This window comes from Pan troglodytes, chromosome 12 (assembly GCF_028858775.2).
Source record: "Pan troglodytes isolate AG18354 chromosome 12, NHGRI_mPanTro3-v2.0_pri, whole genome shotgun sequence".
Classification (NCBI taxonomy): Eukaryota; Metazoa; Chordata; class Mammalia; order Primates; family Hominidae; genus Pan; species Pan troglodytes.
The window spans coordinates 111,435,969-111,448,884 of NC_072410.2; positions in this window are offsets into that span (position 1 = coordinate 111,435,969).

The following is a 12,916-nucleotide window of genomic DNA, read 5'->3' on the forward strand; positions in this document are numbered from 1 at the left end:
AAGTTAAAGCACATCTAACTAATTGTCCTTTGCCTCAGCAAAAGATGAGCCCCACTGTACTTGAGACAGCTATGACTCCTTTTGTGCCTCCCTTTTGATGGTTTTGGCCCCAGGGATGCATGTATTGGCGGAGTCAAGTGAATGCCCAAGGTTAGCAAGTGAATGATGGTGCCGCTGAGGGCTTGAGGGGCTTAAGACAGAACCAGCGTTTCACTTTCATACATGAAACTGTTTCTTCATATCTCAGAAATGGGCCACTCGATTAACATAATTAAAAATGAAAATCAGAATAAAACCACCTGGGTCATTAAAAGCAACCCATTGTATTACAGTGTTTCAAAGTTGGCTTTTTGATTCTATTAGGATCAGCTTACCCCACCCTCCAAGCGGTGCACCCCGGCCTTGCCAGGCGTTAGCTGCAGATTAAGGCAGTGCCTTCTCCTGGCTTTATGTTTTGCTTTTGTAGTTTCTCTGAGTACTAAAGACAGACCTGGTGCCTTGTTGGCCTTAGGCCCTATTGTCACTTCAGTCAGGTGGGAAAGGGATGATTTTTGGGGCTTTCAGCCTGGCCTTCAGAGGACAGGAGGCGAGGGCTCAGAGAAGCAAGGGAAGATCTGCTGAGAGAAGGCAAAAAAAGGAGCAAAAAACAAAAGGAGGAAAGAGCCAGGATGACAGGACAGGGAGAGAAGAAAGGGGGACACAGTATAAAGGAGAAGCAGTGGGAGAAGTGATGAAGAGTGACAGTATGGCCTGGGAGATGCGAGTCTCCAAAGCCAAGGCATGGGTCAAGCAAGGTGGCCGTCACTGCAGCCGGAGGAGCAGCCCCAGACCACAGGTCTCGAAGGCAAGATGCCCAGAGGTGGAGGGTTGCAACTCACCTTGAAGCTACCACTTGGCGAGTTCTGATGTAGTTTCAAGGAAGGATGGCCTTTGGGATCTGAAGAGGCTATTACAACAACTTTCCATTTTCCAACTACATATTTATATGAGGCTGGGCTTTTCTTTATGTATGTAAACCAAAACGTATCACAGTAGAATTCACACAAGCTGACGGGAAAATCCATCTGTCTTCTATTAGGCCAGACTTTAAGAGATTTGTGAAATGTAAAATAGTGCCATCTTCACTAAATTGTTTTTGTCTTGGAAAACATAGTTTTTTCCATAAAAATATTTAACATGTATTGTGTTTACTATTTTTATTTTTAGATGGATTAAATACTTATATAATTTCTTAGTTTTAATTTGCAATACTTATATAATTTCCTAGTTTTAATGTGCAATACTTTACATATCAGTCAGTATAATACATATATAAACAAAAGCTTTGTGGGGTGTTTAATGTTTTAGAGTTTAAGGAGGTGCTGAGGCCCGAGCTTATTCTATCCAAGGATCCAAGGGCTTGTAACTACAGGCAGCTCTCGTCTTGAGAGAGCTGAAGAGGGGCCTGTGTGCACACCCCCACACTATACACTCCCTCCTTTCTCCAAACACCCACAGTGACTCTCAGGATAAACACATGGACTCAAAGCAGTGGCCAGCCACCCTTAAAAAATATAGTGCTGGACCCAATGTCTTTATTCTTGCTCATTGAGCCTTTCTAGTTCCCATTCTTTTATTTCGAATGAAGGTAATTGTATCCAACCATTCACATTATTTCTAGCTAATGTTTGTGAAAATTTAGGCTGTCAGGAAAAATGAATCTCTGTACACAGGGCTAATGACAAAAGAAGGGAGCATTTTCAGAACTACGCTAGCATTAGGCTTCCGTGTAGAGGAACCTGGATTAGAGTGACACTGTTGGCCTCTGCTACTCCCTCAGTCACTCTTTTAGAAGCAAAGCGGGTGGCTTCTCTGAGTATGGAAAAGGGAACTGGACATGAAAGGCTTGGTGGCTTTGGCTTTCCTCTGTTCGGGAATTTCCTGCCTGTGGAGATACGCATCTAGATTGACCTGAGGGGGGCTCCTGCAATTGTTCAGTTTTGCCAGTTGTTCTCAGCTGGGGACATTTTGTTCCCCAGGGGACACTGGGCAATGTCTGGAGACAGTTTTGATTATCATGACTGGAGTGCTGTTGGCATCTAGGAGTGGAGGACGGGATGCTGCTAAACCTAGTGTACAGGATAAACCCAGCGACAGTCACCTGGTCCAGCGTGCCAATGGTGCTGAGGCCAAGAGACCTAAGTTAGGTCAGTAACAGAGGCAGATAATCTGTCCATTTCAAGAGGAAGTGCTAACTAGCCCTTTTGCTCACCAATCTAAAGCCACATCCCCATCAGCTTTATTAGTAATAGCAGGGAGATTTTTACCTCTTATCTTTTTATGTTTATCAGTTGATTCCGACCATGGAAGGGGAAGAGGGATATTACTTATTGAGAAAAGAATCCGGAACAGACTTTACACTGGGGCTCCATATTAGTAAGGATTAAATTCAGCTGCACACAACACATGCACACAACACACAACGGTGGCTTAAACAAGACAGAAGTTTATTTCTCTCACACATTTAGGAAGGAGACAGTCCCGAGTTGGTATTGTTCTCCAAGAGGTCAGGAACCAAGGCCCCTTCCAGGTATTGGTTCTTCATGCTTGGCTTCCATTCCCAAGGTCACTTCAAAATCCAAGGGAGCTGCTGGAGCCCACCCCATAATAGTACGTATTATTTACATGCTAGCCAGCAGGAAGGATGAAGAAGGAGAAGGGTACAATTCCTGTCCTTAAGGACACTTCCAGCAGGTTGTTACCACACTTTAACTGACATCCATTGGTCACAGCTTAGCCACTCAGACTTAGAAATGTCATGTTTAGAGGAGGGAGGTACAGCCACGTGCCCAGCTAACGACCGAGAATTCTGTTGCTATTCAAGAAGGGAAGAATAGGAACTGGATATGGTAGATACTCAAGTGTCTATCAAGTTCTGGTTCCCCTCCCCTTCTTGGAACCAAAAGATGGAACCTATTAGTGAGGCCATCTGGTGTGTTCTAGCCAGTTGGCTATGACGGGAGGTGACACGTGGTGACAAGATTATAGTCTCCAGTAGCTCTCCCCTGCCATGGCAGCCAAGGAAGCCACAGGTTCCAGATGTAGCTACAAGGCACTGCAGCCTCCACTGACCTGGATCCCTCAGAGACTGAATGGGAATGGAGCCTCTGCCAATCTACATGCAACATGAACTGTATCAAAGCACTGAGATTTATTTGAAGTTAATTTTTACTGCAACATGACTTAGCCCATCTTAACTAATATGTCTGGGGACAACTAGCAGTCTCTGCCGCAGGTCAGTGAGGGAAAGAATAATGCAGTCAAAATAGCCTCACAAACTAGTGTCATAAATGCCTTCGGCTCACTCGGAACTGTTGACAGTTGCTTATGATGGGCAAAGTTGAAGCACTAGTCGCTCAATGAAAAGTGACCCTCTGAATGCATTTATTTGCTACTCGTATAATGGGTGCCTAACACAAATTTGGGTGATGATTGCCATCTGGCAGAGAATTCACGATTATTCAGATTTCTTCACTTGCTTTCAATTAAACACATGCTGCTGAAGAATAGCATTGACTTGAAAAAGACATTTTTGGATCACATTCTTGTTAACAAAATGAATTCATGTAATTTTTATATATCAAATCTAAATGAATCAACTTGGTGAGAAAGAAGTCCTTGCTCTCAAGAAGTCAGCGTAATACCCTGGCCATGTGATTTTTTCTGTTCTTGCCATAATCTGGTCTGCAGGGATCTTGATTCTTTTGAGCCTCCTCAGGACATCACACTGTTCTGTGACGTTGGACCTGTCGAGCAGGAAGGAGCAAGTACCCCAGATGTCTTCATAAGACATACGTGTGCCAAGGGGGCAGTAAATGCACTTTTGATAGCAAGGTCTGTATCAGTCAGGGTCCAGTAAGAAAACCGTTGTAGGTATTACAGCAGAGGTGAGTGAAGACAGGAAATGGGTTACTCAGATGTTGGAAGGCTAAGAAGCAGAAAGGGGATATTGAGGTAACAGATATGAATACATTCAGGGGCCGACTCTGGGTACACTGCTTATGAGTTAGCCCTGCTCCTCAAGGAGCAGTTATTTAAAAAATAAAAACAAATTCAGGAAGTGACTACCACCCCTAGGAAAAAGTAGGGATACCGTAACATAGGAGCTCGTAGGAGAGGTCCCCACGCGGAGGAGCTCATAGGAGAGGTCCCCACACGGCTGGCACTTAGACCTCGGAGGAGATGCCACCACAGTGCTTGGACTTCCAGTGGGGAAGGAGACACCCACCAAATGTCTGGGGCCCAATCCTCTGATTGGGGGATGGCACAGCTGGCGTGCCACCCCAGACGGGTACAGCCACATACTTGAGCTGCCAAAACAATCTGGAAACTGGAGCCATCACAATCTTCTGTTGCTGTAGGGACACAGACGGGAACTAGAAAAAGGAAGAAAAGTTCCTCCTCCTCCCGCTTTCCACTCTCCTACCATTGCCTCCTAGTGTCAGAACTCACCAGCTAGCAAGGGAATACAGGAAATGGGTTTGCAGAGAGCCAGTCCCAGGATCACAGAATAGAAACGAGAAGGGCGGACTTGGATCTGAGAGAGAATAAACACCCAGCATTCGCTTCCTGCCCATCATGGCCCCATGGGGTGGCAGTCCCACCTCTGTCCCTGGCTATGATGTTGGATACATCTTACAAATATAAATTATAAAATTATAATTGTAAAATTCCTTTTTGTTTTTATTTATTTATTATTATTATTATTATTATTTGAGATGGAGTTTCACTCTGCTGCCCAGGCTGGAATGCAGTGGCGTGATCTCAGCTCACTGCAGCCTCCGCCTCCTGGGTTCAAGCAATTCTCCTGTCTCAGCCTCCTGAGTAGCTGGGATTACAGGCGCCGGCCACCACACCCAGCTAATTTTTTGTGTTTTTAATAGAGGCGGGGTTTCACCATGTTGGCCAGGCTGGTCTCAAACTCCTGACCTCAGGTGATCCGCCCGCCTCAGCCTCCCAAAGTGCTGGGATTACAGGCATGAGCCACCGAGCCTGGCCAAATTCCTTTTTAGTTTTGATATTCTGTGATACTAAATTGAGATCTGCGTCCAAGATGATTGCAAGTCCAAGTTGATAACTGGAATATTTGTTTCTTAGATGGTAGATTTTGTCACATGATTTGACTTGTGTAAATACAGACCAGCCTCACTGGATGTACTACTGTTTTCCTCAGCTTCATTCTCCTTTAGTACAATAATTTGCCGTCGCGATTTATGGCCCTTTCGTCCTCAAGGTCACCTTCCGTTTTCTTTGCGACTGTAGTCAGTGCACACACATGCTGAGGGAATAGCACCTACCTAGTTCTCCTCTATTTATAGCCTGAAACTATAGTGAAAGAAGTTAAAACCTTACAGTCTTTTAACTTGCCAGGTTAAAACCTGGCAGTGGTGTCTACAAAGGTGGCAACATCAAGTGCTTATACTGTCCTGAAATTTTGTGCCAAGAATGCAAACCCACTGGTCTTGAAGCAGAACGTGTCTCAACACAGAACCGCGAAGCTCACACATGAAGTGGTTGTGTGGTCGAGGCTGGGGGCTGTTCCCAAGCATTTTTGTAGCATTTCAGTCATGAAGCGCAGCACCCACGGTGCCGTGTAGGTGGAAAGAAAAGAAAACCACCCACCCTCCGTCACATTAGGAACTGAGCTACTTTGCACATTTCTTCTAGAATTCTAGGTGTTCCCAGAGGCAGCTGGAAAAGTAAATGACTAAATGAAAATCTAAAGAACACAGCAAAATTGATGGGGGAAAATTATTTTCTGATTTAATCCAAGTCGTATATGGCTTGTTTCCTTTAAATCCCCATTGATGCCTGTTTATAAAGAGAGAAATTTAGTTGAAATCAAAGCATTTAAGTTTTACTAATCTTTGTGTTCTGCTTTATTCCACCAGGAGTTAATAAGCCTCCTTTTGATGCATTGCTCTTTGTAATAAAATGTGTATGGGTCTTCTTTCTTTTTGAAACGGAATCTTGTTGTGTTGGCCAGGCTGGTCTCAATCTCCTGGGCTCAGGCAATCCTCTCACCTCGGCCTCCCAAAGCGCTGGGTTTACAGGCGTGAGCCACCTTGCCAGGTCTGTATGGATCTTCTGAAATCTGCTCCTGATGGCATTGTTGATTTAAATGAGGTTGTATCCACATTGGGAAAAACTAGGAGCATATTGCATCATAATCATGTTGCATAATGTTCACCTCATTCAGAACAGACCCCAGCATCACAGTCAATGGACGTGAGTTGTCTTAAAACTTTTCACTGTTTTTAAGCATTAGTAACATAGGAATGATGTTGCTTTTAAAAATCTGAATATGACAATAATTAGAAATTGGGACCAGGTGTGTTGGCTCACACCTGTAATTTCAGCACTTTGGGAGGTTGAGGTGGGAAGATTGCTTGAGCCCAGGAGTTCGAGGATGCAGTGAGCCGTGATCACGCTACTGTGCTGCAGGCTGGGCAGTGGAGCAAGACCCTGTCTCTTAAAAAAAAAACGTAGAAAACATATGGATTAAATGTATGTTTAATAAAAATTAATTACAGGGTTCTATAAAATAGTAAGCATTTTAGAGTCCGTTCTGTAGATCAAACTCTGTTATGGGCATTTGAATGACAAAAATAAAAATGGCATGTTCCCTGCCTTTAACCACAGCTTGAGAGGAGACCAGCAAACGAAAAACTACCTACCTACCCCGCGATGGGAACAGATGCCCACCAGAGGAAAGAATGAGTGAGCACGGAGTGACCAACACATTTAAATTAGGACTTGAAAGATGACTAGAAGCTCCCCAGGCATAGAAAAGGGAAGAACCTTCCAGTTGAGGAGACAAGCTATACAAAAACAGAGGAGTCAAAGAGTGTCCAGAGGGACTCAGTGTGCTAAAGCAGTGGTTTCCAAACTTGCCTGTGACCCACAGTGAGGAAGACATTGTCCGTGGTTTCCAGTGCACACACAAGAACTTCTCAAAATAATTACCTAACTGCCCTGCAAGATACTTTTCTATTTATTCCATTTTATTTACAAAAATGACAACGTAAAGACCTAACCAGTCACAAGCTGCAGTATGAAAAACATGGTGCTAGGGCTTCTGGAACTCTGCAATTCCTGTAAGATAAAGAGTTGTCGTTTCAGGGGTGGTGGTGATGATTTTTATCTAACCAGTCATTAGTGGGTCAGAGTTGTATTTTAGAAAGATGGCTGCAGAGCACTATTTACAATAGCAAAGACTTGGAACCAACCCAAATGCTCATCAATGATAGACTGGATAAAGAAAATGTGGCACATATACACCATAGAATACTATGCAGCCATAAAAAAGGATGAGTTCATGTCCTTTGCAGAGACGTGGATGAAGCTGGAAACCATCATTCTCAGCAAACCAACACAGGAACAGAAAACCAAACACCACATGTTCTCACTCATAAGTGGGAGCTGAATAATGAGAACACATGGATACAGGGAGGGGAATATCACACACCGGGGCCTGTCAAGGGGTGGGGGACAAGGGGAGGCAGAGCATTAGGACAGACACCTAATGCATTCAGGGCTTAAAACCTAGATGACAGGTTGATAGGTGCAGCAAACCACCATGGCACATGTATACCTATGTAACAAACCCGCACGTTCAGCACATGTATCCCAGAACTTAAAGTAAAATTTCAAAAAAGAAAATAATCAGACAATTGTCAGAGGGACATTCATCTCAGCAATATCTACAATAATACCTCTAGCTGCCCTAAATGTCCAAAAATAGAGAATTTATTAAATATAAATATAAATATATAAAAAAAGAAAGATGGCTGCAGAGTAATCTAGTGAAAGTGTTAAATTACAGTCACCAAGATGGGAATCTGTTCATTCCTTCATTTCTTTAACAAATATGTGTTGCACATTTTCTAAGTGTTAGATATGCAAAGATAAACAACCAAGGTCCCACAGTGAAGAAGGCCTCAGACTGATAGGGCTTGATTCTCTGTCTTCCACTTACCAGCATTAAGACCGTAATTCCTTTGCTGAACCTCTGTGAGCCTCAGGCTTACCGCTAAAATGTTAAGTGGGGAGGGGGTACAGGGAGGCATGTTCTGGCTTAAAATAAGTGTTCAGTAAATGTCAACTTTGTCCCTTCTAGGATTGAAGGTAGCTTGAGGAGAGAAGTGACTAGTAGCAAGGAAACAAGATTATTTTTATTTAGTGGTTCAGCTATTTTAGAAAAAGTACAGATTATATTGACTAGGACGTTTTGCTTTCAAATATTTTGATTAATTTTCAAAACGTGGTGTAGGATTGCTTCGGAGCACAAATGGGATTTGTGTTCATGGTTTGGCTCTAGCATCCATTAGGAACTGGACTGGATTGGTGAGATAAAAAGGAGATTTATTTACCATGTGCCCAAAAGAGTTCTCAAATACATAGGGTTGTTATATGAAGATTGAATGAGTTAATTTTTTTGTTTTTGTTTTGAGACGAAGTCTCGCTCTGTTGCCCAGGCTGGAGTGCAATGGCACGATCTTGGCTCACTGCAACCTCCACCTCCCAGGTTCAAGTGATTCTCCTGCCTCAGCCTCCCAAATAGCTGGGATTACAGGCATGCACCACCACACCAGCTAATTTTTGTACTTTTTAGTAGAAATGGGGTTGGCCAGGCTGTTCATGAACTCCTGACCTCAAGTGATCCGCCTGCCTCGGCCTCCCAAAGTGCTGGGATTACAGGCGTGAGCCACCGTGCCTGGCTGAGTTAGTATTTTTAAGTACTTATTTTTAAGGTATTTTTAATGTACAGAGCCTGGCATACAGTAAGTACGATGTAAGTGTTTTAGGCCGTTCCTGCATCGCTATTAAAAAAATACCGAGACTGGATAATTTATAAAGAAACGAGGTTTAATTGGCTCAGTTCTGTAGGCTTTACAGGAAGCATGGTGCTGGCATCTGCCTGGCTTCTGATGAAGCCTCAGGGAGCTTTCAATCATTGTGGAAGGTGAAGCAGGAGCAGGCACATCACATGGCAAAAGCAGGAGTAGGGGAGAGAGTGGGGCAGGGAGGTGCCACACCCTTTTAAATGACCAGATCGCATGTGAACTCAGACAGAGAGCGCTCACTCATTACCAAGGGGATGACCCAAGCCATTTATGAGGGATCCGCCCCCAGGATCCAAATACCTCTTACCAGGCCCCACCTCCAACACTGGGGATTACAATTCAACATGAGATTTGGCAGGATTGTGCATTCAAACTGTATCATTAAGTATTTGATTAAAATTCTAATTAGTAGAATTAAAGCTAGTCTGAATTCTGTTTTAGTTATGGCTGTAACTGAACGAATATTTTTACTTAGAATCTTACATTAATCCACCATAGGGTCTTTTTACATGATGGAGGGCACACTTCTTCTTTTAAAGCATCCTTGGCTGATCTGCATGCTAGCACAGGCGACCTATCAAGCTCTCTGCTTGATATCAAGCATTTGGACCTTCCATGAAGATTGTTGTCCCAGTGAAAGCCCCAGCCAAAACCAAATGAGTTTCCCACTCCCAGAGAAGTAGATGGTGATTCACAGGTTTTAAGAAGGTGAGAAATTTTCACACGTTTGCTGTCACTTTCCTAAAGCAGCCGTAGTGCTGTTGTCTTCAGGAATAAGTGTCAAAAGGGCCTACCTAAGCCGTCTTTGTCTGCATATCAGTTTTGTTAAGCCCATTGTATAAGTAACATTATGCCCAAGAGGTGGATATGTTAGAGCTGGTTTTGTGGTTAATTAGTACAGTTTGCTGTGGCTGTACTGTCCTCAAGGGTGTGTCTTTACTTTGTGCACTGAGCTTTCTGTGGCTATACTTGTAGTCCTGCCAGGGAGAGGAAAGCAGCGAAACTATGTCAAGGCTTCTGAAGATGCCCAAGGCTTTTCTCAACCACACTTAAAATGTGGGTGCACAGGCCCTCCTAGCCAGCCATTCCCAGGAGCAGGGAAGGCTCAGGCATCTTGCTCCACAAGATCTGGGAGGCAGCCAACTGGAAGGACTTGTAGGTTACTCGGGTGTGAAGTCTTCAGTTGATTGCCTTAGAAATCTCTGCTGAGGCCGGGCGCAATGGCTCACACCTATAATCCCAGCACTTTGGGAGGCCGAGGCCGGTGGATCATGAGGTCAGGAGATCGAGACCATCCTGGCTAACACGGTGAAACCCCGTCTCTACTAAAAAATATAAAAAATTAGCCGGGCATGGTGGCGGGTGCCTGTAGTCCCAGCTACTCAGGAGGCTGAGGCAGGAGAATGGCGAGAACCCGGGAGGCGGAGCTTGCAGTGAGCCAAGATCATGCCACTGCACTCCAGCCTGGGTGACAGAGCGAGACTCCATCTCAAAAAAAAAAAAAAAAAAAAAAATGGAAAAGAAAAAATAAATCTCTGCTGAGAAATGTGCCCCTGCTGGGGAAGGAGAGCCAACCAGTCAAAGGAGACCTAGACCTACCAGTCAAAGGAGACCTAGACCTGCAGCCGAGAAGGTGAACGCAGATGCTCTTCATTCTGTGTGTCTAAATGAGGAACCCATATGTGGAATGACACATGAGGATATGAGGCTGTTCTTCATCTCACTGCAAGTCCCTGTTGAAAGGTGGCAGAGGCCAAGCAATGGCATCCATGGGGCTGTCCAGGCCTAACGGCCTGAATGCAAAGCAACCAGGGTGGGGGTGACAGGACTGAGGCCCTTTCCAACTGCAAAACTGCGCTTGGAGGCTTAGAACATTGTCATCTTGATAATAACACAAAGCAAGCCTTCCCCAGAAGCTGTTTCCATCCCTGCAATAGAGAATACAACAGAAAATGTAGGAAGGAGAGGTTAGAGTGTGTGAAGAATATGATAAAAGTAGGCCGGGCGTGGTGGTTCATGCCTGTAATTCCAGCACTTTGGGAGGCCGGGGCGGGCAGATCACCTGAAGTTGGGAGTTCAAGACCAGCCTGGCCAACATGGCAAAACCCGGTCTCTACTAAAAATACAAAAATTAGCCGGGCATGATGGTGGGTGCCTGTAATCCCAGCTACTCGGGAGGCTGAGGCAGGAGAATCGCTTGAACCCAGGAGGCGGAGGTTGCAGTGAGCCGAGATGGCGCCACTGTACTCCAGCCTGGGCGACAGAGCAAGACTGTGTCTAAAAAAAAAAAAAAAAAAAAAAAAAGAAAGTAAGAAAGTAAGTCTTCCATTAAGAATGGATGGTGCTGGCTGGGCGCAGTGGCTCACACCTGTAATCCCAGCACTTCGAGAGGTCAAGGTGGGCGAATCACCTAAAGTCAGGAGGTCGAGGCCAACATGGAGAAACCTTGTCTCTACTAAAAATATAAAAATTAGCTGGGTGTGGTGGCGTGTGCCTATAATCCCAGCGACGCAGGAGGCTGAAACAGGAGAATCGCTTGAACCCAGAAGGCGGAGGTTGTGGTGAGCCAAGATGGCACCACTGCACTCCAGCCTGGGCGGCAGAGCAAGACTCTGTCTCAAAAAAAAAAAAAAAGGAAAAGAAAAGAAAAAGAATGGATGGTGCAGCTCTTGACCTGGTGTAATTTTCAAAAGGAAAATGTCCCTTTCTCAATAATGTTAAGGAGAAGTCGTACTTCAAGTTTTTTAAGTACAGTCATGTGTCACTTAATGTCAGAGACGTGTTCTGAGAAATGCATTGTTGGCCAGTTCTGTCATGTGAGCATCATGGGGTGCACTGATCCACACCTAGATAGTACAGCCCATACACACTAGGCTGTGTGGTAGAACGTATTGCTCCGAGGCTACAAAGCTCTACCGCAGGCTACTGTAGTGAATACTGGAGACAGTTGTAACAACAGTACGTATTTGTGCATCTGAACGTATCTCAACGTAGAAAAGGTAGAGTAAAAACATGGTATTGCAATCTTATGGGACCACCATTGTATATGTGGTCTGCCATTGACCAAAATGTAATGACGTGGCCCATGACTGTAATTACAAGGAAATAAGTCTGACACCAAAACACACAAATATTCATCTTAGTCATTATGTTCAGGCCATTTGAGGCTAATAATAACTTCCTAACTATATGGGAATTAAAACAATATGAATTCTGCTGAATTGATCTCTTCCTTTTGTATCAGAAAAGGAAAACATTCTTCTTTGGCCTAATATTCCCATAAATCACACTGAAGATGAAAACGAATTTAAGTATCCTTTTAGTACTTTGGTCTCAACAAGTCTGTTGTTTATCACAAATTTATGAATATCAGTGATTCTTAGACACTAAATTTCCAATTCATACAAGGCAAAAAAACTTGTGTATAGTAGGAGCAGACTTTTATTTTGGTTTTAAGCCTTATTCTATAAAACTTCACCATCTAATATGGTGGCCACTAGCCACATGTGGCTATTTAAATCAAAATTATAATTAATTTAAAATGAAATGAAATGTAAAATTCAATTCCTGAGTCACACTAGCCACATCTCAAGTGTCTAGTAGCCACATATGGCTAGTGGCTGCCACACTGGACAGCACAGAGAACATTTCTGTCATACAGAAAGTTCTCGTGAACAGTGCTGCTGTAAACTTTTATTATAATGCCCCCTCCAAAAAGGTTACTACATTGTAACTGAGCTCTACCAATTACGTTTCATTATTTAAAATATTTAATCAGAAATGTTTTGGTGTCAAAGATTAATGATAGTGATTCTAATCAGACATTAAGCAATTAAAATAGTTATGCTTATTTATGTAAGCACAGTTAGCAATAAAGCACTTTAGCAATTAATTTTATAGTAATGACAAATAGGGAATTCGTGTAAAGCAAATATGAATTCAACAATTAGCTTGCTGTCTGAAGTGTGATTGATTGATTGATAACAGTTTGGAGGTATTTTGAGTGTTCAGATCTCAACAGCACATGGCCA